Raw genomic sequence first — 23879 nt, 5'->3', positions numbered from 1 at the left:
ATACCATAAGATGAAACAATATTAGAATAATTGGGATTCCAGAAAAAGAAGAACAAGAAAGAGGGGGGCAGAAGGTATATTGGAGTGAATTAGAGTAGAGAATTTCCCTAATATGGCAAAGGGAACAAGCATCAAAATCCAGGAGGCACAGAGAACCCCCCTCAAAATCAGTAAAAATAGATCCACACCTCAACATCTAATAGTAAAACTTACAAATCTTAGTGACAAAGAGAAAATCCTGAAAGCAATTTGGAACAAGAAGTCTTGACACACAATGGTAGAAATATTAGATTGACAGCAGATTATCCCCGAAGACCTAGCAGGTCAGAAAGGACTGGCATGATATATTTAGAGCACTAAATAAGAAAAATATGCAGCCAAGAATACTATATCCAGCTATGCTATAACTGAAAACAATAGAAGGAGAAATAAAAAGCTTCCAGGGCAAACAAAAACTCAGCCTCAGCAACCAGACAACAAAAAGAAATTAAAGGCACCCAAATTGGCAAAGAATTCAACTATCACTCATTGCAGATGATATAATTTATGTGGAAAACCCAAAGGACTCCACTCCAAATCTGCTAGAACTTGTATAGGAATTCAGAAAAGTGTCAGGATATAAAATAAATACACAGAAATCAGTTGTATTTCTATACCAACAACAAGACAGAAGAGAAATTAAGGAGTCAATCCCATTTACAATTGCACCCAAAACCATAAGATACCTAGAATAGCTAAAATTAACAAGTCAGGAAATGACAGATGCTGTTGAGGATGCGGAGAAAGGGGAACCCTCCTACACTGTTGGTGGGAATGCAAGATGATGTAGCCACTCTGGAAAACAGCATGGAGGTTCCTCAAAAAGTTGAAAATAGAACTACCCTATGACCCAGCAATCACACTACAGGGTATTTACCCTAAAGATACAAACATAGTGATCCAGAGGGGCACGTGCACCCAAATGTTTATAGCAGCAATGTCCACAATAGCCAAACATTTGAAAGAACCTAGATGTCCATCAACAGATGAATGGATCAAGAAGATGTGGTATATATACACAATGGAATACTATGCAGCCATCAAAAGAAATGAAATCTTGCCATTTGCAACAACATGGGTGGAACTAGAGGGTATTATGCTGAGTGAAGTAAGTCAGAGAAAGACAATTATCATATGATCTCCTTAATATGAGGAATTTGAGAGGCAAATTGGGGGGGTTGGGGAGTAGGGAAGTAAAAAATGAAACAAGATGGGATCGGGAGGGAGACAAGCCATAACAGACTCTTAATCTCACAAAACAAACTATGGGTTTCCGAGGGAGGGGATTATGGAGAGGGTGTTTAGATTATGGACATTGGGGAGAGTATGTGCTATGGCGAGTGCTATGAAGTATATAAGCCTGAGGATTCACAGACCTGTACCCCTGGGGCAAATGATACATTATATGTTAATAAAATGAAAACAAAAACAAAAGAAGAATGTAGTACTGATGCTTTCGAGTATTTTTCCTGCCACTGTTCCATAGTACTGAGATTTGGAGGATGTTTTAAGTATTTACAGATAAAAGGTTCTTTTGACATGTAATGCTCTTGAATTTTATCGCTTGATTTCCACCACCACCCCCACCCAGGGCAACTCATTTTTTCTTAAATTTATTATTCTTGTTTTTAGTAATCTCTGCACTAACTTGGGGCTCAAACTGATGACCCCCAAGATCCAGCCAGGTGCCCCTCAATGGGAGAAGGGAACTCATTTTAAGATCTGCATTTTTTTTTAATCTCTATTTTCAAAAAATATTTATCAATGCCCATAAAATACGAGGTATTTTTCAGTGGTGTTTCAGAAGACATGAATATATATAAGACACAGATATTTTTGACCTCAGAATTTGCTGTCAAGTAACAAAGGTAAAAAATATCCAAAGGTATAATGCTAAACAGCCCAAGGGAAGTGCTATTTGAATGATAAAAAGTCAATGCCTAGGAAAAATTCAGAGTTTCAATTTAGCTTCAGAATGTAAGAATGACCTTATAAACCCTGACTGAGGCACAGTTCAAAGCACTTGAGATAAGGAAGACTCTTTGTTTTAAAGGTCCTGGAATGTAAATTTCTTGGTATTCCATTGCTACCAGCATCCTTCCTGGCTCAATCCACATGATAAGGAAAGACCAGCCAGTAGTTATAGTGCAATTCTAGCATTGTCTTTTTCCAAAACACCAAAAACTCACTCAACAGTAAGAGAACATCTCTCCTTCATATATTTGAATACTTTCATGAATTAATGGCATAAAAAATATTTAAGTTGCAAGAAAACTTAGAAAGAAAAGAAGTTCTAGATTATAGATGAAATGCTGAAACCCAGGTAAGTGAAATGAATCATAAGCAGAAAGGAGATTAGAACTTGGGTTTCCTAGTTTCTTACTCTAGTGTTGGTTCTACTGTCTTGTCCTAATAAATCATTAAGTCATTCCAATTCATCTAGTCATTGAAAATGCTGTCTATAGGTATTTTTGGTTTGATCATCTTTGACTTATTAACATTGTTCTACAAGTTATATATCTATGTCTAAAATAGATAAACTTGTGGGGCGCCTGGGTGGCTCAGTCCTTAAGTGTCTGCCTTTGGCTCAGGTCATGATCTGAGCATCCTGGGATTGAGCCCCATGTTGGGGTTGGGCTCCCTGCTCAGTGGGAAGCCTGCATCTTCCTCCCTCTCTCCCCCTGGCTGTGTTCTCTCTGTCTGTCTCTGTCTCTCTCTCTCTTTCTCTGTGTGTGTGTCTCTCTCTGTCAAATAAATAAAATCTTTAAAATAGAAAAACTTGAGTACAGAATTCTTAAAGTAAAAGGATAAAACAACTTGACAAAAAAATAACTACTTTCACTCACATTTTATGAAACACAGAAATCTACCTTTAATATGAGAGTTGGTGTGTTATCATTTTTAAATTTTGAAAGATAAAAGCCATAGAATGATAGGGACTGAATCTGATTTTATTTTTGATGCGAATTTGGAGATCCTTAACTGCATGCCTTACCCCTGAAACACCTCTGAAGTTTACATTTCATTTACAAATAAAAATTATCGTCAAGTGGACTCCTTCAACCTGCTCTTACTCAGTTGAAAGCCAACCTATGGTAATCTCTCTCATGGCATTCTGTGGCATGCTATTCTTTTCATTCATAAAAAAGCTTTTTTTTTTAGATTTTATTTATTTATTTGACAGAGAGAGATCACAAGTAGGCAGAGACGCACAGAGAGAGAGAGAAGGAAGCAGGCTCCCTGCTGAGCAGAGAGCCCGATGCGGGGCTCCATCCCAGGACCCTGGGACCACGACCTGAGCCAAAGGCAGAGTCTTTAACCCACTGAGCCACCCAGGCGCCCTATTCATGAAAATTTCTCATGGCAATATCATGATTTGAAATCTTATATCTATTTCTATGTATGTGTGTGTTCAATAGTTCAATATCTGTTCAGTAGCTCAATATCTGACACATTGTAAGCTGTGTGAAATTAGTTAGATGTGTACCAATTTCATCCTGGCATCAGTGGTTACACAGTAAATATTTTTTGAATGGCCAAAGGATAAATGATTGAGTAATCTTCTGAATTTGAAATTTGATGGATATTCTTAAATTTTAGCTAGGTACAATTAATACTATCTTACACACAATAAATATTGTTTTTAGTCTATTAGTGCTTGTATTAGGCAGGGTCATTTTAGGTCCAATTGACAAAACCTTACCCAAAGTCATTTAAACAAAACTGAAAATTTATCAGTACAAAACCGGAAAGCCCAGGGTTGCCACTGAGGTGAGATTTGATCCTATTTTTAATGTGTGGCACTAGAATGAATAATCAGTAAAATTAGAGATATTGGTCTGTTTTGATCAAGTTCCTATGTTAGTGCTTGTCATGTATTAAATATTCAATAAATATTAGTTGACTAAATGAAGGTTCAATCTCTGTCTCTCAGACAAACTTCTTATCTGAATAATCAGATAGGAATAATCACCCCCAAAATGAATCATGAGGACCTATTCATGCAAAAAGAACTTTACTGATATGCTTAAGGTAAGGACCTTAAGATGGGCAGATTAACCAGCTAGGCCCAAACTAAACACGTATATTCTTAAAATCAAGGGACCTTTCCCAATTATAGTGAGACAGAGATATGACAACAGAAAGGAAGGCAGAGAGATGTGACATGAACACGAGATCTGCTGTTGCTGGCTTTGAAGTTTCAGGCTTGGGGGAGATTGGGGCCATGAGGCTGAGAAGCCATCAAATAGAGGAGGAACAGTTAGTAATGGAAGCATTACTGGTTATGTCACCAGAAGAAAGATAAGGAAAACTTCAAATTTCTTGACAGGTTACAGGGAAGACGGAACTTACACATGAAATAAGACAGAATTCAGTTAAAGGCCAAAATACTTGTTACACATAATAAAAACTATACAATCCTAAGAAGGAAAGAAATACCATTAGCCCAAAATGTTACTGAAGCGTACAGAGTAAAAAAACTTAAAGTGGATTTTGAAGATTATGGGAAAACAGAATGGAATGAAAATATGGAGAGAAACATCTAATTAGAACTTCTAATAAAAGCATATCTATCACAGAAAATGTAAAGAGACAAGTAATAATAGGGACTTTTTATAGCCAAAATCTTCAAAATGTTAAGAAGGATAAATGAGAAACAGAATGAAGGCATCAAGGTATTAAAGTTTCAAAAAACTGTCTACAAATGTATAAAAGATTATTTTTATAAGAGTTTTTATAAGAATATATTATAGGGGCACCTGGGTGCCTTGGTGGGTTAAGCCTCTGCCTTCAGCTCAGGTCATGCTTTCAGGGTCCTGGGATTGAGCCCCACGTTGGAGCTCTCTGCTCAGCAGAGAGCCTGCTTCCCTTCCTCTCTCTCTGCCTGCCTCTCTGCCTACTTGTGATCTCTGTCAAATAAATAAATAAAATCTTTAAAAAAAAAAAGAATATATTATAAGGTAGGGTGCCTAGGTTGCTCAGTTGGTTAAGCAACTATATTTGCTTCAGGTCATGATCCCAGGGTCCTGGGATCAAATCCCAATGAGGCTCCCTGCTCAGTAGGAAGCCTGCTTCTCTCTCTCCCTCTGCCTGAGCTGTCCCTGCTTGTGTGCTGTCTCTCTCTCTCTCTCTTTCTCTTTCTCTATCAAATAAATAAGTAAAATATTTAAAAAAAAAAGAATATATTATAAAGCAATATATTATACTTAACTCTATAACCCACTACATACTAAAGCTAAAAAATATGGCTTCTCATTTTGCTCATGTCTCAAAAATTTTACTGAAATACTACTGTCCCAAAAAGTCAAATATTCCAAACTGCAGCAAAACACACTGCTCTGTGTAGATCCAATATTATGATCATAGAAATTCAAGGAAGCAACCTTTCCTATTGAGGCAGGATTAGAAAATCCATGTAGAAAGGTCTGAAAGACTTAAGGGAATCAATGTAATTAAAGAGAAATATTGATATTAAGCTTATAAAACATATGAATCATCCTGTTGCTTCCTAGGGTGATTCTTCAAGTCATCTGATATTTAATCCTTATTTTATTCTCTTCTTCAGGGAGAGAAATGTAGCTGGAGCTATAGCTTCCTATTTGCCATCAACAAAATTATGAGCATTTTCCATCAACCGCACACCATCAATCCCTCCCTCTCTGCACGTATTTCCCCCCAAGCATTTCAAAGAAGTACTTTGCTCTCTAATTTTACTTAAAAACAAAACTAAGGGGTGCCTGGGTGGCTCCGTTGGTTAAGCAGTTGCCTTTGGCTCAGGTCATGATCCCAGGGTCCTGGGATCAAGCCCCATGTCAAGCCCCCGGGCTCTCGGCTCACCAAGAAACCTGCTTCTCCCCCTCCATCTCCCTCTGCCTGTGGCTTCCTCTGCTCACTCGTTCACTCTCTCTCTGTCAAACAAATAAATAAAAAAATCTTAAAAAAAAAAAAATAGAAACGAAACTAAGCTAAGTCTTCTCTAAGTCTCCCTCCACCTACTGTCTAGTCCTCTCTTCCTTCCCAGGCATAACACCTTCAGAAACTAAGCCTCGTTTCCCATTCAGACCTCAAATGGCCGCACTGCGCCTCTGCTTCCAACCTTCCAAAGAACCTGCGTGTGGTGAAGGGACAGGGATCTCTGTTCTTCCCATTAGTTCTCCTTTATTTCACCTCCTCAGTTCTTTGCTCCAAATAACCTCCTCACAGACTTCCTCAGCGCTCCCTCTCCTTTACCTCGGCCCCAGCTTCCCCATCCTAATGCAGAGATCTTTTTCTTAGCAGCTCCTGAACAGTTGGGGCTTCAACCCTCTTCCCAGGTGGTCTTTATTTGCTTCTCTAACTTCAGTTACTATGTGTTCCCTGACTACCTTAAAATGTACGTCTCCACCCAAGCCCCCTGTCTTGAGTTCTCCCCATGGAGATATCTGAAACTAAATAATGCATCTTTTCTCCCCTCCTAGGTAGGCCCTGTGCCTTTAATGTATATATTTACTAATTCCTAATTCATGTCTCCACCCATTCCTTTAGTCCTTCAAGCATTAAGCCTTTTCAGTTTTATCTCATCAAGAGCTCCCAACTGCCGCCATTTTCATCTATCCATGCTGAAGTGGTGATTCCTTAGGCTCTCCTTGTCTCCCACCTGGACCCTTGCCATAGACACTTAACTGTTGTCTTTGCCTGCTGGCCTGCCTACACCCCTAAATAAACTTGCCATTACTGGTTATTAGATTGACAACTTAAAAATTCAAAATAACATCATATAAAAGGCCCATCATGGTATCTTCCTTTTATTTCATCCCCATTACTGTTGAGCACATGCCCTGTGCCTTTGCTCATCTCTGTGCCTTTTTGGGTGCTGCTTCTACTCTCTCTCGGGTTTTCCCCCATCATCTCCACTTGGGTTGGCTAACTCTTACTTGTCTTTCATACCCAGTAGAAATCTTGCTTCCTGCAAGTTTCCTCTTCTGGCTGCTGTTTTCCCCCAACACCCAAAACTATGTTAGGTGACACTCCAATATATTCCCACAGCTTCCTCCCCTTCTTGTCATAGGCCTTTTGTACTTGAATTGACACATTATTAATGCTATGATTTGCTTGCTGTCATCCTGTATCAGGAAGGTAATGCTAGTTGCTGAGATAAACCAGCCTAGAATGTCAGTATTTTATCAATAAAGTTTTATTTCTTATTCCTAAAAATCGTGTCAAAACTAGGACTGGGACAAAATTAACAAAGGCTGTTTATTTATAAATTGGGGCAAGAGAACCCATGTGCCATCATTTTTATTTCATCAGAGGATCAAAGCTGTCAGAAAGGAAAGTACATTTTAAGGACTATAGAGATGAATATAAGTGTCCTATTAAAATGGTATCTTTGGAAGCAGGAGAGACTCTCTAATTGGTCTCCAGATATATTTGGCAGACAGGTTGGCTGGAGGGGAGAAGTGAATAGTTTCTGGGCATTTCAAAAGAGAAAAGGTTGCTCAGTGTTAGGCGTGGAGGGATTTTTGTGTCTGGCGATTTCTTCTAAGAAGTGGAGGTTGATGGGGTGCCTTCTTATGGCTATACTGTCATCACAGTCTTTAGTGGGATGGTTGCCATGGGGGCAAGAAGGTTCTCAGACCAACCACAGTTTTCCTGACAACTGGGTGCCTTTCTTCGATGTGGTGATTGGGAATGTAGGCTTCTTTTTGTTATGTCCCTGCTATCCTCAAGGTTCAATGAGCAGATAAAAAAAATTGGAACTATACTCACAAATCCCAAACAGGAACTAATAAACATCATTTTTTTTTCACGTTCCATAGGCAAAATCTTGTCCTATGGCAATGCCTGGATGCTAAAGGTACTAGGGAAATGCAGACCTCATTAGCCATCTCTCTCCCAGGGACTTCTTTACACTAGGGAGGCAGAACAGAACTTCCAGATAAAAGCCCCTACCTACCCTCTTTACCACACATCCTACTAGATTTTGAATTGTAAAAAACAGACAAACAAACAAAACCCCACACACACACAAAATGAAACAACAAAAAAAAACTATGTATTTCCATTGCCCTGCAGTCAGAATGCCACATATTAGCTGTTCAAACACAAGATGGCTGAATGTTTAAATCAATAAATGTTTGAATGGCTCGGTCATCTGAAAACTCTGAGTTACTAAAATTGTGTCTTTCTATTCTTAAAGATTTACTCAAGCGAATTATGGTTAATAATGAAATAAAATCACATAATCTATAAATATAAGGCTTCATTCTGAAAGCTAATATTGAATATCCTTCTACTTGCAAAAAATGAAAATGAATCTAAGAAGCACTGTATATATATTACATATCAAATAAACTAATAGCAATATTTTAAACAGTAAAAATCAATATTATAAAATAAATTACAAAAAAAAATGTGGAAAACCCTTGCCAAAGAATTATACCTAGTATATTGTGAAGGGAATTCAGAAAGTTCATGGATTTGAGCTTAATAATTAACTAAAAATGGGTTTCTATATAATATTTTGAGATCATTTTTGAGGCACAAGATCATTCTTACCAATCTGTTCTATTTGTCACTTGAAGATATTTCTAAAATAAAATTTTCAAAAGTAAAGTATGAAATAATTATCAGCACATCACCAAGTGAAAAATAGAATAAACAACTTTCCAATTAGTTTTAGAGGTATTCAGGAATGAATTATCCTCTGCTTTCAGGTTTTCATGAATAATTCAAATTCCGCTGTCAGTAGACCTAATTAGTAATTATCCAAACTATTTCTAAATTATCTGGTTTGAAGCTACCTGTGTTGCAACTAGATGTATTTCTGATATAATTATTAACCCCATCTGTGTTGGTCTTATCTCTCTTTCTGTATCTAGTAATAGAAAAGGCATCTCCAGACAGCAGGAAAACCTACAGATTCAGTTTATTAATGTACCATTACCAATAAGCCCTCTAAGAAACTGACAACATATACCATACAAAGAGATATTTTAAGGCTTTTATAAATGCTATATTCTACTGATTTAACTATGTAACACAGGAAAAAAAGCTGACTCTAAAATGAAAGAATAAACCCTCTAGTGGACATATATAAGGATAGTGGGGCATAAAGACTTACTCAGGGATGGAGAGAAACATACCCAGGTAGATATAGAGGACCCCTCCACCCCCAAAGAACCCTTTCCTCTGTGAACCTTGAAAATAATTCAACACATTTAGAAGTAACATGGTACAAAAAGGAAAATCCCTTAGTTTAATGTTGCATTCAATTGCAGTATATTTTTTGGTATATATTCCTGGACAAAAGTATTTTGACTTATTAATATCATCTCCCCCATGAGAAAAACAATGTTTTCAAAATAAATTTTTACATCCCAACCCCAAAACAAACTCTGAAAACCTAAAAATCCCTAACAAGTTTTGGGATAAAACAAAACTTAAAATTATAATTGTTACATAGAACATACCTCACTGATGGTTGCAAGTGCTTCATATACTCTGGGATGAAAATTCTAATTAATCATGGACATATTCCCTGATTCATTCTCATAATTCTAAATTTAGATGAGATTGTATCACCTTTCTCTTCTTAAAAAGTTTTTACTGAGAGCTTGCAGAGATTATAACAAGGTAGGCAATTCTTTCAAAACAATCAAACACATTTAGTTTTAACCTACAGGAGTACATCATAAAATTTTATTTCACAATAGCTATTAATAGCTTTGGCTATTATTGCCATTAATAACTTCCTTCATCTTCATAAACAGGCAAAATAAATTTTTTAAAAACTCTCTTTCTTTATTCTTTTTTTTTTTCCTCATCTAGATTTTGCCAACAACTGAGAAGTATAAAAGATGTGATAGGCTTGTGGTCATTTCTTGAGTCTGCATGCTTAACATTTTTGCTTTACAGTGTTTTTCTCTGTGTTTTGTTCTTTCTCTTGGATGTATTTATAGAAACTTTTCTTATTTCCTTTGAGTCCCTTAGCTACATTATTTCATTTTGCTTTCTTGACTCTCTTATTGTATGCCTGCATTTCTTGATGGCTAGCTTATATCTATTCCTTTCAATCTCCCCTCTTTTCCATTTCCTGTACAATTCTATTTTGTATTTCAGCACTTAGAGAAACCCACCCTCACCCACAGATATTTTTTAATCTTCTCTGTATTTTTAACCTATATTGGAATCGCTGTTGAGCTTTCCATGCTGAGCTCATCTTAAAAACTTATTTCTTCCTCTTTTTCTCTCACCTTAGCAGTCAGCCAGTGATTTCATTTGAACTGATTATGTTGCTCTACACTGTCATTTAAAAAAAAAAAAAAAACCTCTTCAACTTTAGCCACTGTTCATTTTATTAGGAACATTGAAGAGTTATTTAACAATTACAAAGGGCTTAATAGTCTGAAAACAATATGGGACATTTTATACCTATCTCCATGGTGTTGAACAAACAAGCAAATTGGTAATACAGAATTATTGTATTCTAAGTCCTTCTGAGTCATTGAGATAGGACTGATCTCCCTGAGCTAGGACAACAGGAAGTTCAGATGACCTCTTTATAGACAACTACTGTTGATCAGCTCATGGATATAATGGACAAATTGTAAGAGTTGGTACCACTACCATGGCCAACCCCAGGTTCACTTATCCTAGAGCCACTCTGTATTAAAATCCTCCTGGGACTCAGAAAATTTATTAAAGAAAACTTAGCACCAAAGTATATTTTTAAACTCTCAAATTGTATATTATATTTATAAATATAGCGATGGATCCCTAGAAGATGATGTCATAAGAATAGCTAGCCTAAAAATCAAAATTTGAGTTAAAGAACTTTTAAACCTACAGACATATATTTTCAAACAAAAATCTACCAAATGTTTGTGACCAATTTTGGATATCTAAGAAAAGACCTGAACCCTCACAAGTTTTGTTAACCAAAATTGAGCTTTAGATGTTAGACCTGTTCCAGCCCAGACATTTAATGATGTTGTCCCAATAATCCATTGTGTGCTCTTAAATGCATGAACTAAATTCAAGGAAATTAAACTAAAAGCTCAGCCTTCCAAACGTGAAAGAAATACAGGGATGATATGAAAGACATTGCAGCTATAGACTGTTTATGAGCCATCAGAAGGCACATTTATGGAAAGGACAAATATTATCTCATTTTATTTGACTGGCACCAGTTGAAAAAGGAACAGAAAATACATACTAGTTTCAGTGTGGCTATTTAGATACATCAATTTGAATCAGTCTCTCTCTCTCTCTCTCTCTCTCTATATATATATATATATATACACACACATACAATATTATATAACATGTAGACCTCTTACATTTTTGTACACAGATATCCTCAAACATCTGAAAATCTAAAAAGCAAACAATCAAGCATAAAATCAAGCAGTTTCTCACAGGAAGTAGAGGAAGAAAAATCAACTTTAAGAATCTACAAACAAGACTGCCTGCTAAAGAATTACTCTGTCCACTCCCCACCCAAGTAGAAAGGAGGGCATTCTCCATATGCATCTGTAAATAAATTACATATAAACTTAGTCATGAATAAAAGAAAAAGGACAAATTTTTATACCATGAAGAAAGGGTAAAAGTAAAATATCATCAACATTAAGTGGATTTTTTTCTTTTTTATAGATTTTACATTTTAAACACATATGCCATGACATTTTAATGTAGCAGTCTGAAATGGAGAAATAGCACATTGATTTTGTGCCCCAGAGAAAAATAAACAATAGCACTTTCAAAAAAGGTTTTGGCCTGAGATTCTCTTGAACCATATAAAGGACATTTATCCCCAAACTGAATGACATTAGTAATGACTGTACTTCCTTGACTACTCTTTCCATCTAAATATTCTGGTTTGATCCATCAGTGAGGTCACCAGAGTGCCCAAGCTGTAATATAATGCATTGATGAAAAATTACTATAAATTCAAATTGACATAAAGAATACCACCAAATCTAAAATACACTGCATCAATACAGAATTAATAAGGAAAGATTGACTGATATCTTTCATGTATTTAGCCATAAAACCAGCAATTTTCAGAAAAAATTTTAATGAGTGTCATTTAAAAATGTATATCCAAGTAGCATATATTTTAAATATTTTTCTTACCTGAAATTCTTTTCCTTTATATTTTTAGTTTGCTGGAGACAGATCCCGTGTGATGATTCTTAGTAGTCCTAAAGAGAAATGAGAGAATATGCTTTTGTCAGGATCAAACTAAAATGTTAAAATGTTTAAAAACCTGTATACTCTATTAACACAGGCAAAATCTAGTAATGGTGATTTGAGCTACATATGGCCACAGAGGAATTATTTATACCTACTCCTAGGCTTAAATACTGTCATCTAAAGAGTCTTGTTGACACATGTAATATCCGAGGTCTACTGAGGATAAAGAAAATAAAATAATATTTCTATATTTTTCGTTTGTGAAACACACTACTAACTTTGCCAAAAGATATACATTGGAATCTCATTAAAATACTCTAACTGGGATATATGATACAAGACTAATCTTTAGAAAGCATTATAAGCTAATATTCTTCCAAAGCCAGATTTGCAGAATGGAGTATAATACAACCCTAGAGCATATATAAACAACTTGGTTGACTTAGAAAGTATTATTTCAAATGTCAGTTTGACGATGGGAAACTCCCTACCATTTTTGTTTTATTACAAATGAATGAAGCCTTCTTTACCCACTTCTTTATTGTTTTCTCCAATCACAATAGAAACCTGAAGTGTGGTATGCCTTAAAGAAGAAACTCAGGATGACTTATCCTCTGTGTGGCTTGGAAAACATAGGGATGCCTGCATGACCAAGTCCCACCTGACATAGGAAGAGAAGGACCAAAAAAAAAAAAAAAGAGAGAGAGAGAGAGAGAGAAAGAGAGAAAGAGAACGCCTTTCAAAGATATGAAGGTGTTTTGGCCCTTTGCATATAATAGTACTTGCCTACAGTGCTTTAAAAGATGGAAGCAAGTTTGATGGCCCTGCCTAGAATTACCAATGCCATCGCTGTTCTGGACTCCACCCATTTTCCTTGAATGTATACTCCATATGGACAGTCATTTCTAACTGAGTACTAGGCCATAATCTGATGCCAGAGAGGCCTCCAAAACCACTGTGTGTTTTCATTCCCATTTCTATAAGACTTCTTGTGGAAGTTCCAGGGGTAATTTGAAATTTTTTATTACAGTATGCTTCTGAGTTTAAGATTCAAGACAATGAGAACTTAAGTCATCTGGCACTAGAACTATCCAAAATTATTTTTAATCCATAGACTTTTTGTAAACAAACTAATTGGCTGAAATGTGTTAGCCTCACACCCCTGCTGAATAGTTCACATTCAAGAATCTGAGCATCTCAGAAATGTCAGTACAAATCACACACTTAGCCTAATCAAATTCATTTCCAGTACAGGCAAGCCTTTTCCGAAAGACCAAGCAATTTGAAATAAATATTTTTCCTTTCAAATTGGAGACCAACTAAGTCTTGGCATTTTTCAGTAAAATATTTATTTACATAAATAAAATAGCTTGGTACTGGTTGCCTCCTCTTCATGATTCAGACAGTCAAAAAACTATGAACAAGCCCCACGTTAATTAATTTGTCAACACTTTGTCATTACCACAGATTCTGTTGGAGCTAAACTTGTGAAGTTTCTAGATAAAAAATGAAGGAGGATGCGTGCTAAATAGTGTATGTTACATGCATGCATCACTCTCTGCTCTCTCCTGTAAGCTCACTAAAATACAGAAAGGGAAAAAGAAGAGGAAGAGGACAGGGAAGAAGAAGGAGAGGAAGAAGAAGAAGGAAGAAGAAGAAGGAAAAGGAAGAGAAAAAGGAGGAGGAGGAAGAAGAAGGAGGAAGGAATAACCCCAGGACTCAGGAGGAAGAGAAACAGGTAGCCAACAGATGTCAACAAGTTTTTGGAGCATGAAAACCAAGTGGATGAGAGGTAAATAGTTATTAAAGCAGGAGAAACTGAAAACCTAGAAAAGATGAAGTTGAAACCCAGGCAGGAAAGGAGCCATGAAGCAGCCATTTATGTAGCAGAATCCCAGCAAGGCTTTAGGATTGCCAGCACCAGCTATTTCAGAATGTGGAAATCATGGTGAGACTAAAAATAGGAGTATTTAAAAATCAGTTTCAAGGAGCAGGTAGACCTCCTAATTTCCTTTCCAACCCAAACCATTCACAAGACTTCTCTCAACTTTGGTATATTTAGAGGTCTTAAATGAATCAGACTCTGGACACAGGATGGACACATCAGTAACAACTGAGAGTAGGACAGCAATTTAATACTGAAAACAGTATTACACATATAAATTTATGATTTCTCCTCCATTGTCCAGGACTCCGGGAGCCTGGTTGTAATGCTCCAGCTTCTAACTGGAGACTCTTTCCTGGGGAAACAATCAGCCCCCCCCCCCAAAAAAGGTATACAGATAGTGAAATTTGGACATCCCCAACAAATTGGTGGTTCTGCTTGATCACTCAACAGTGAAGTCCAATAGCCAACAAATTCTGCCTAAATACCAGATCTTCTGGGTTTTAAGTGTTTTGATCTTAAATATAAACAGATGGTCGAAGATCTCCCAACACATGAGGAAAACCTTCACCATAAATGTTAGAAATAAACAACAATGACAATAAAACATAAAAACAAGCCAATGCAAAGAAATAGGTATAATGCAGGGGTATAAAAGTCAACTTTGAAAAGTGTATATGATTCATATTCTTAAAGATACTGGTCAGTGAAGAAAACAACAGGGTGCTGTTTTTTTTTTTAAAGGACAGAGAAAAAGAAAGAACTTTTGAATACATAAATATGACAAACCTCCAGTTCAGGTTTTGGAAAACAAAACTCAGAAAGCTTTCAAAAAACAGTACAATAGGAAAAAATAGAGAAAAACAATTAAACAATTCATCTAAGGAGACCAACGGCTGCCCAAAACAAGTTCTAGAGAAAAAGGTAAAAAGAAAATGGAAAGGAGGAATTTTTTCAAAAAACCAAGATAACATTTCTCTAAACTGCAAGACATACAATAGTTATCACCATAACTAATGAAAAGTGACATCCACCAAGGCACATAAACATGAAGTTTCTGAGCTCTGGAGATAAAGATATCCTAAATGCCCCTCGTGATGATGATGAGGATGAGAAGGAGGGATAAACAAAGTGACAAGCAAAAATACAGGAAGAAGGTGGGTGTAGTTTTTTTTCAGAAGTTATTTGTCCTAAAATTTCTTCCAAAATTATTAGTTAAGTGGTAAGGTTGAATAAAGAAATTTTTCAAACAAATACCCAAAAATGTAACTCTCTTGTACCATAAGCTATTCCAAAAATGGTTGGCTGGAGATATAACAAAAAAAGGACATAGTAGGCAGAAAATAATGGTTCTGTTTTAATAGAGAGGTAAAGAGTACCCCCCGGATGATGGAGGGAGGGAAATGCCATGTTGATAACTGAACAGCAGGCCAAGATAACAAGCAGTGTCCATGGGACCAGGAACATGAAGGTCACCAAAAAAATGTTTCTTAGGAAAGGAAAACCCTCTGACAGATTGCCTAATATGCTTGGTCTTAGTACCTGTACCCCTGGGGATATAAATATATGTTTATAAAAAATAAAAAATGATATAAAAAAAAAGATGCATTCTTTTCTTTAAATGAACTTTATATTTAGGAGTAATTTGAGACTTACAGAAGAGCTTCCAAAGATAGTCCATACATTCCCTATATATTTTTCACTGGGTTTGTCATGGTTAACATCTGGAATTATCCTGGCATGTTTGCAAAACTAAGAACTGGTGCTTACAAATTGCTTAAAATCTGGGGCTTTACAAATATCAATGAAGGGAGGAGGCAAGGGAAAAGTGAAAATCATGTTTCAGTTGTCAATTTAGAGCACAAAAAGAGTTAAAACAAGGGGGGAAATATTTAAAAGATTCACATGTCTGTATGCGTGTATGCGAACCAATTTGACTACTTCTATATGCTTTGGTAGGAAAATGACTATAGACACCACACCTTCTTCTACTAATTTAAAAGAATGTTATTATCTTTTTTCACCCATTTCACAGATTGGGGAAATTCCCAACCAGGAAGAATCTGAATAGTTCATGAAACTCACGTTGAGCGCATTCTCAAATGTCCTGTGCTCCAACATACTAGAAAGAAATTTTGATGATACACAAAGCAAAGGGAGGGAAAAGTTTAGAATAAAATAAGTCTATCTTCCTGAATATTCAAGTAGAAATATATTCTCTAAAGATGGTATTGGCATATGCCTGGGACACATGCCTTAGTTCTCCAAAACCCTCCATTTCCTCAGTAATAAAATATGTATAATAATGGCACCTACCTCATAAAGATGCAGTGAAGATTAAGCAAGGTATTATGTCTAATATACTTAAAATTCTGTCCAGAAAACAGAGATCCCTAAACTGTAGCTCGTATTTCTTTTTATAATTTTTTAAAGATTTTATTTACTCATTTGAGAGAAAGCAAGAGAGTGAGGGAGAGCATTAATGGGGGGGGGGGGGGGGGGTAGAAGGAGAAGCAGACTCCCCGCTGAGTAGGAATCCTGCAGGGGGGCTTGGTCCTGGGACCTAGGATCATGACCTGAGCCAAAGCCAGACACTCAACCAACTGAACCACCAAGGCACCCCTAGTATTTGTATTTATATTTATGTACATATTGATATCATTGAACTCACATTAGTATCACTGCTGTTTAAATGAAGGGAATTAGTATAAATGTTAAATGAAGAAAAGGAAAGCCGCAGTGGGTACCTGAGCTATGCATTATCTAGGCCACAGAAAGAGTGAAAACCACATAGGGCCCAGATCCTCTGTCTTTTCCTTCATTCCTCCTCCAATCTATATACCAGGTCACCTATTCAAACACAGCAGATGCAGAAACACAATTATGTATCATGATGGAACATATAAAAGTTTTTAAATACTGATGAGGTCAAAGGATAATAGAGAACTGGACACCTTAAAATATATATGTATATATATTTTAAGAATAAGATCTATCAGGGTGCCTGGGTGGTTCAGTCTGTTAAAGCTTCTGCCTTCGGCTCAGGTCATGATCCCAGGGTCCTGGGACTGAGACCCACATCAGGCTCTCTGCTCAGTAGGGAGCTTGCTTCTCTTCCTCTCTCTCTCTGCCTGCCTCTCTGTCTACTTGTGATCTCTGTCATATAAATAAATAAAATCTTTAAAAAATAAAAAAAATAAAAACAAATTTAAAAAAATAAGATCTATTTCTCAGTTTTGTTTAACTAACTTCAAAGACTTTCTCTTTCTTGTGGCCTAAGGATACTCTGGTTTTTCTGAAGCCTGATTATTTACTATTTCACAGTAATTATGGGAAGTGTTTCCTTGAAAATATGCTCTAGGAATGATAATTTTTGGTGCTTGACTTGGGACCTTCTATGTATAGGAAACAGATAACTACACAATCAGTAATTTCCTTCCAAGGAGTTGAAGTTAATTAAATCCATAAACTAAATTATGAGCATTAATGTCAATACCCCCAACTGGCTAGAGACTGAATTTGTGTTCTAGAAAATTATGATAAAACAAATGCTCAATTGCTGTCAAGAATTGGAAGTTTTGGGGCACCTGGCTGCCTCTGCCTTCGGCTCAGGTCATGATCTCAGGGTCCTGCAATACATCCCCACATTGGGCTCTCTGCTCAGTGTGGAGCCGGCTTCCCTCTCTCTCTCTGCCTGCTGCTCTGCCTACTTCTGATCTCTTTCTGTCAAATAAGATACTTAAAAAAAAGAAAAGAAAGAAAAAAAAAAGAATTAAAAGTTTTGCCTCATGAAATAGATGTATGCATTATAATGTTGACATTGAATCAGTATGGATAGTGTTTAAGACTCAATTTTGCTTTGAACTCCATTTCTGATCTTGAGAAACTGTGTAACACCATGAGCCTTGTATGTTATATGCTATATAGATATAATAAAATAATGCTTTTTAAAGCACTTAATATGAGACCTGCCTTATAGTAAATGTTAAATCCATTCATAATAGACTACTAATTACATCATTATCGTTATTTTAATAGCAAAAAGTATTAAGGCTATTTTGCCAAAGGCACATAGTTATTAAGAAAATAAGTTAATAATTTGTTAGTTTACTATTTATTTTGCTTTTCTAAGTCCCCAAATGTTGGTTTTTCCTATTGAAAACAATTTAAGTGGCAGAACAGAGATTTGATTCCAGCCATTCCATTCATTCTATAAAACCTTAGTTTCATCTCTCAGTCATAAATTGCTAAGGGATTATTTGCTGAAACGTACATTTCTCCCTCTCTCCTCCCCTTTCCTTCCTTCCTTTCTCCCCGCTGCTCCATACTGCCTTCTCTTCCTTCTTTCCTTTGTCTTGGTTGTCAATGAACAGTGCTTTTAGCTAGGGCAATGAAAAGAAAAATATTTAGGGGCTCCTTGATGGCTCAGTCGGTCAAGCTTTCAACTCTTGGTTTTGGCTCAGATCATGATCTCAAGGTCATGAGATTCCCTTCATGGGGGTCCCCACTGGGTATGGGGCATGCTTAAGATTCTCTCTCTCCCTCTACCTCTTCCCCTCCCTGACCCCACTCACACCTGTGCTCTCTAAAAAAAAAAAGAAAAGAAAAAGAAAAATGTTTACCAAGTTACACAGATGGTTCAAACATTCAACACATGCCCACATTAAAGATTTTCTTTTTTAGTCACGAATGGGAAAACCACAATAAGAACCTGTGACTTGCTCTAGGGCAACAATATTTTTATAGCCTGTCAATTGATTGTATCCCCAAAGTTCCCTCAAATTTAAATAGAGAAAAGAAAAGAGAGGATTTTATGACAGGTCAAGGGAAAAGGATTCATGTAGTGGCCTGAAGCTAGGCCAGGGGCACATCTCTCAACAGAGTAAGAAATTATTCTAACAATCTCAAAAATGTTGGAATTTAATGTCTTTTATTATTTTATACTATATTCACAAATCTTTCAAAAAGTATATGATTTTTCTTACCAGAATTCATACAAGTATTTCTTAACAAATCAATCTGTAGTGTAAAATTGAGCCATCTAGCTTAATATAGTTTATAAAAGATTTATAGGCTTTTAAAACCAGAAGATACCCAGACTTTCTTAACTTGATTAGTTCAGAGAATTACTTCTGGGGTGCATCTCTCCCAAGGAAGAAACATGATTGACCAAATAAGCTAAGGAATCATTTGATTAAATAAAGATCAACATTTTTTTCTTCTCTGTTTTTTTTTTTTTTTAACTCCAGAACTTCTTGAATCCTTTAACATGCTCATGTAGGTTGTGAATTTCAAAGAGGAGAATATATATTGCTTAATTTTTCAAGCTTTTGTGACCAGAGATTTTTTTTTCCTAATAGTACATTTATTAAATTTTTTTTAAACAATGTTTAGAAGATAATACTCATGTATTCTGGAAGATTAAACATAAAACAAAACTGGAGTACAAAGAATGAAGCTGTTTTCCTTACAAACAACCAGCTAATTGGTAATATTATAATAATATTGAATTGAAAGTGAACCTTGGTCTCCTGATTCCGAGTCCAGGATATTTTCCACTCTACCATTCTAAATGTTAAATACTCTCTTGAGACAGAAATGTACTTTGCAGCTACAGAAATATTGTACTTTTATATTAAGCTAAATCAAGTTACATGTCAAAAATCTAATGCTTGATGATAGACATGGAAATATCCTGGATGAGCAGTTTGAGATTCTTAACAATAGTCTTGATACTTGTTAACTCAAGTGCCTTCATTTCACTCTTGGGAAAATGGAGACTGGCTTTCATTACCCACGTCCTAAGATTATTATGTAGATAAAATAAAATAGCAGGCTTAAAAATGGAACCATAAAATGATATACAAAGAAAATGCATTGTTACTGGTAATAAACATCATTTCTGTTATCTTAGTTTTCAGAATTTATTTTGGGCATCTACTTTAATTCATTTCCTCTTCTAATGTGTTTTCTCAGATATCTAATAAAGGGCTATTACTAGTCTTCCAAAAAAATGGAAAAATTATCATGTTATACCATTTAATCCCATAGCAAGAAGAAAAATCTTAAAAATACATTGGATAGATAATTGGTCAAGGAATTTTTAGAATATAAGGCACTTAAAATATAAACCGTCATTTTCAAACATTGCAATATTCTACTAGAATATATAGAATATATGAGTATGTACTTGAGAACTTACTGGTGGAATTTCCTCGTTGAATAACATAAGTTTCAGTTTAAGCCCAAGTTTTTTGTGCGTGTGTGTGTGTGTATTTTAAAGATTTATATATTTATTTGTCAGAGATAGAGAGAGCACACACAAGCAGGGAGAGCAGAAGGCAGAGGGAGAAGCAGGCTCCCCACTGAGCAAGGAGTTCAATGAGAGACTCGATCCAGGACCCCGCGATCATGACCTGAGATGAAGGTGACACTTAACTGAGTCACTCAGGTGTCCTCCAAGTTTTGATATATTTAGTTAGCATACAAATATGAAAGAAAGGGACATTTTAGAAATGAGCAACAGAGGATTAATTCTGTTGTTTCATAGGAAAATCTTTCCAATCATTCATTCAACAAGTATCTATTGGCTACTCAGAATGTGCCAGGAGGGGCGCCTGGGTGGCTCAGTGGGTTAAGCCGCTGCCTTCGGCTCAGGTCATGATCTCAGGGTCCTGGGATCGAGTCCCGCATCGGGCTCTCTGCTCAGCAGGGAGCCTGCTTCCGTCTCTCTCTCTCTGCCTGCCTCTCCGACTACTTGTGATTTCTCTCTGTCAAATAAATAAATAAAAAAAAAATCTTTAAAAAAAAAAAAAAAAAAAAAAAAAAAGAATGTGCCAGGAATTATTTTCTCTCTGGGGGTACACTGGTAAACAAAACAAGAAAGAAAGACTCTTGTTCTCATGAAGTTATATTCATAAGAGTAAAATGAAAAATAAACAAGCAAAAAATAGATCATTTCAACAAAGCTCTTGGAAGATAATAAAAATAGGCTAATAAGAAAAAGCAGGCAAGGGAGAGGGATCCCTGGATGGGGAGAAAAATACTTGTGTAAAATAGCAAGGAGGGTCTGTTTGACGAAGTGCCATGTGACTGACATCCAAATGATGTGAACACACTTAAGAGCTGTGTAAAAGTCTGGCAGAAAGAGCTTTCTCTCTGTGGGAGTCGTTCTGTCCCAAGGGAATCAGAAGAATAAGATTAAAATTTCCATAGGAGAAATGAAAGATCATGTGAAAAGCAAAAATAAATGAGAAATAGAGAAGTACAATAATCAAAGAGATTGTGATCCTACTACCACAGCCTGAGTAGTATATATCTCTCTGTAGAGCTACAGAGAGAGCAATGATGAAAATTTATCATTCCACAGACATAAAGGCCTCTCCAAACAGAAAATGAAAAAAGAGTCCTGGGTGCATTTGACAGAATATAACTCACAGATTGGAAATGAAGTAAAAGGACAACCACACACACACACACACATACACACACACACACACACACACACACACACACACACACAAATGGAATACCAGTTAGTTCAGCACATTCTTGAGTGTGACAGGAAAACAAAGCCCAAGAAAAATGAATACAAACTCCCACATATGAAGAATGGCAGTTCTTTGATGGATAAAAATGCCTCCTGTTATAGCAGTATGATGCAATGGTAAAAGACAGAAATGGATGGGAATGCCTGGGTGGCTCAGTTGGTTAAGCCACTGCCTTCAGCTCAGGTCATTATCTCAGCATCCTGTGATCAAGTCCTGCATGAGCTCCTTGCTTAGCAGGGAGCCTGGTTTCTCTCTCTGCCTCTGCCTGCTGCTCTGCCTGCTTGTGTGCTCTCTCTCTCTTTCTCTCTTACAGATAAATAAATAAATAAGTTTTTTTTTTTTTTAAAGTGTAGAAATGGATGAACAAATATATCAAAACAACATGGAGAAATTTTCTAAATTAACAGAAATAGTTCCTAAATTGGATTTAGGAATATTACGAAAAAGCCTGAGGCAGCCAAGGGATTAGAATGTTTCTAGGGAGGTTCCACCCAAGTATTACCTCAAAGAAAGAAATTTAAGAATCCAAAGAGATACCAGTCTAAAAAGCAGGATCCAGAGTAAGACCAAAATTTTGCCTCTTATCACTAAGTAGCTAAAGAATTAAATTTATTCCTTATTTAACAAGGATACACTAAGTGAGACTCTCATTCAGTGTATATGTAGCATTATGGATCTTTTTATTCATCTTTACCCACGCCATCTTTATCCCAGCTCATGTTTAGCACAGTAACCTATGTTTGACATAAGGTAGATGCCAAATAAATATTGGCATATTTTTAATGTAAAGTGTGAGGGCTTTGGAAATGGATCCAGTATCTTAATTTCTTGGGTCTATAATAAAAGGATACTGACCTCTCTTGGAAAAGAAATTTGAAGTGAAAGATATTTTTCCCTTTCCAGTCACCCACTACCTTACTGTTCTCAAACCATATATCAAAATCCAGATACTTTACTTTACCATCAAGGACATGTTGCTCTCAATTAATTCAATTTTGAGGACACTGTTCAGGTCCAATTTACTCAAAGATAGAAGTTTGTAGGAGTCTGGGTGACTCAAACACACATAGACTGGGTGACTCAGACAAGAGAAATTTATTTTCTCACAGTTCTGGAGGCTAGATTTCCAACATCAAAGTGTTGCTAGGGCCGTTTCTAGTGAGGCATCTCAGCCTGGTTTATAGACAGATGCGTTCTTGGTGTGTCCTTGTATATGAGTGTGTGTGCAAAGAGAGAAATCACTGGTGTCTCTCCCTCTTCTTGTAGGAACATCAGAATTAGGGCCCCATCTTTATGAGCTCATTTAAATTAATTACAAAGTTCTTTCTCCAAATACAGTCACACTGGTGGGCTACTGTTCTAATAAAGGAATTTTAGGAGAACATAATTCAGTCCATACAGAGGTTTGAAATAAAAGGACGTGCTAGCTAAAATGTTTCTCTACCTCTTATATCTTCTTTTGCTTCTTAATATTATACATATCTATTGCCTACTGCCATCAAAATTGCTGTGTTACAAACCTATTTTAAACTACTGCCAACAAATTGCTGTTACAAACCTATTTTAAACTCAAAACAGCAAGTCTTTATTCTCACGTATCTGTAGGTAGAATGTGGATGCAGGTTGAGTTCACTTGGGTTAGTGGGCCAGGTCTGGGGCATCCTGGATGGCGTTCTAACCTACCTGTGATGGGTCAGCTCTGTTCCATGTAACCCACCTCCTATGGCAAGTGGGCCCTGTCTTGTTCATCTCATAGCATAGCAGAAGCTCAAAAAACAATGTCTAATCACATTCAGGGGCCTTGCTTGTGTCAAGTCTGACAACACCTCATTGGCCAAACAAGTTATTTGGCTATACCCAGAATTATTGTAGAGAATTACACTACATCCATGGAAATGGAAAAGAGAATCATTTTTTCGATTAATTTAATAAGGCATTGTACATACAACTTTTTGCCACATTCATGTTGAGATCCAAGCCTCTGGTAAAAACTTGGGGGTAGAAATAAACTGAGCAGAACATTAAGCATACTGATAGTTTGGTTTTAGAGTTTAGGAATGGGGTCTTAATACATTATGGCTTAATTAGTTTAAATTCTACACTGAGATTTGGGGGCTTCCACAAGTGTTAATTTGTCTTGCTTAATTAATTATGCATGCATACCCTTCAAATTTTCTCTCAATCCATACTAACCTTTCTTTAAAAGGTATTAAGAACCCAATGAG

This window comes from Mustela lutreola, chromosome 1 (assembly GCF_030435805.1).
Source record: "Mustela lutreola isolate mMusLut2 chromosome 1, mMusLut2.pri, whole genome shotgun sequence".
Classification (NCBI taxonomy): Eukaryota; Metazoa; Chordata; class Mammalia; order Carnivora; family Mustelidae; genus Mustela; species Mustela lutreola.
The sequence above is the reverse complement of the archived record's forward strand: the minus strand, read 5'-3'. Positions refer to the sequence as shown.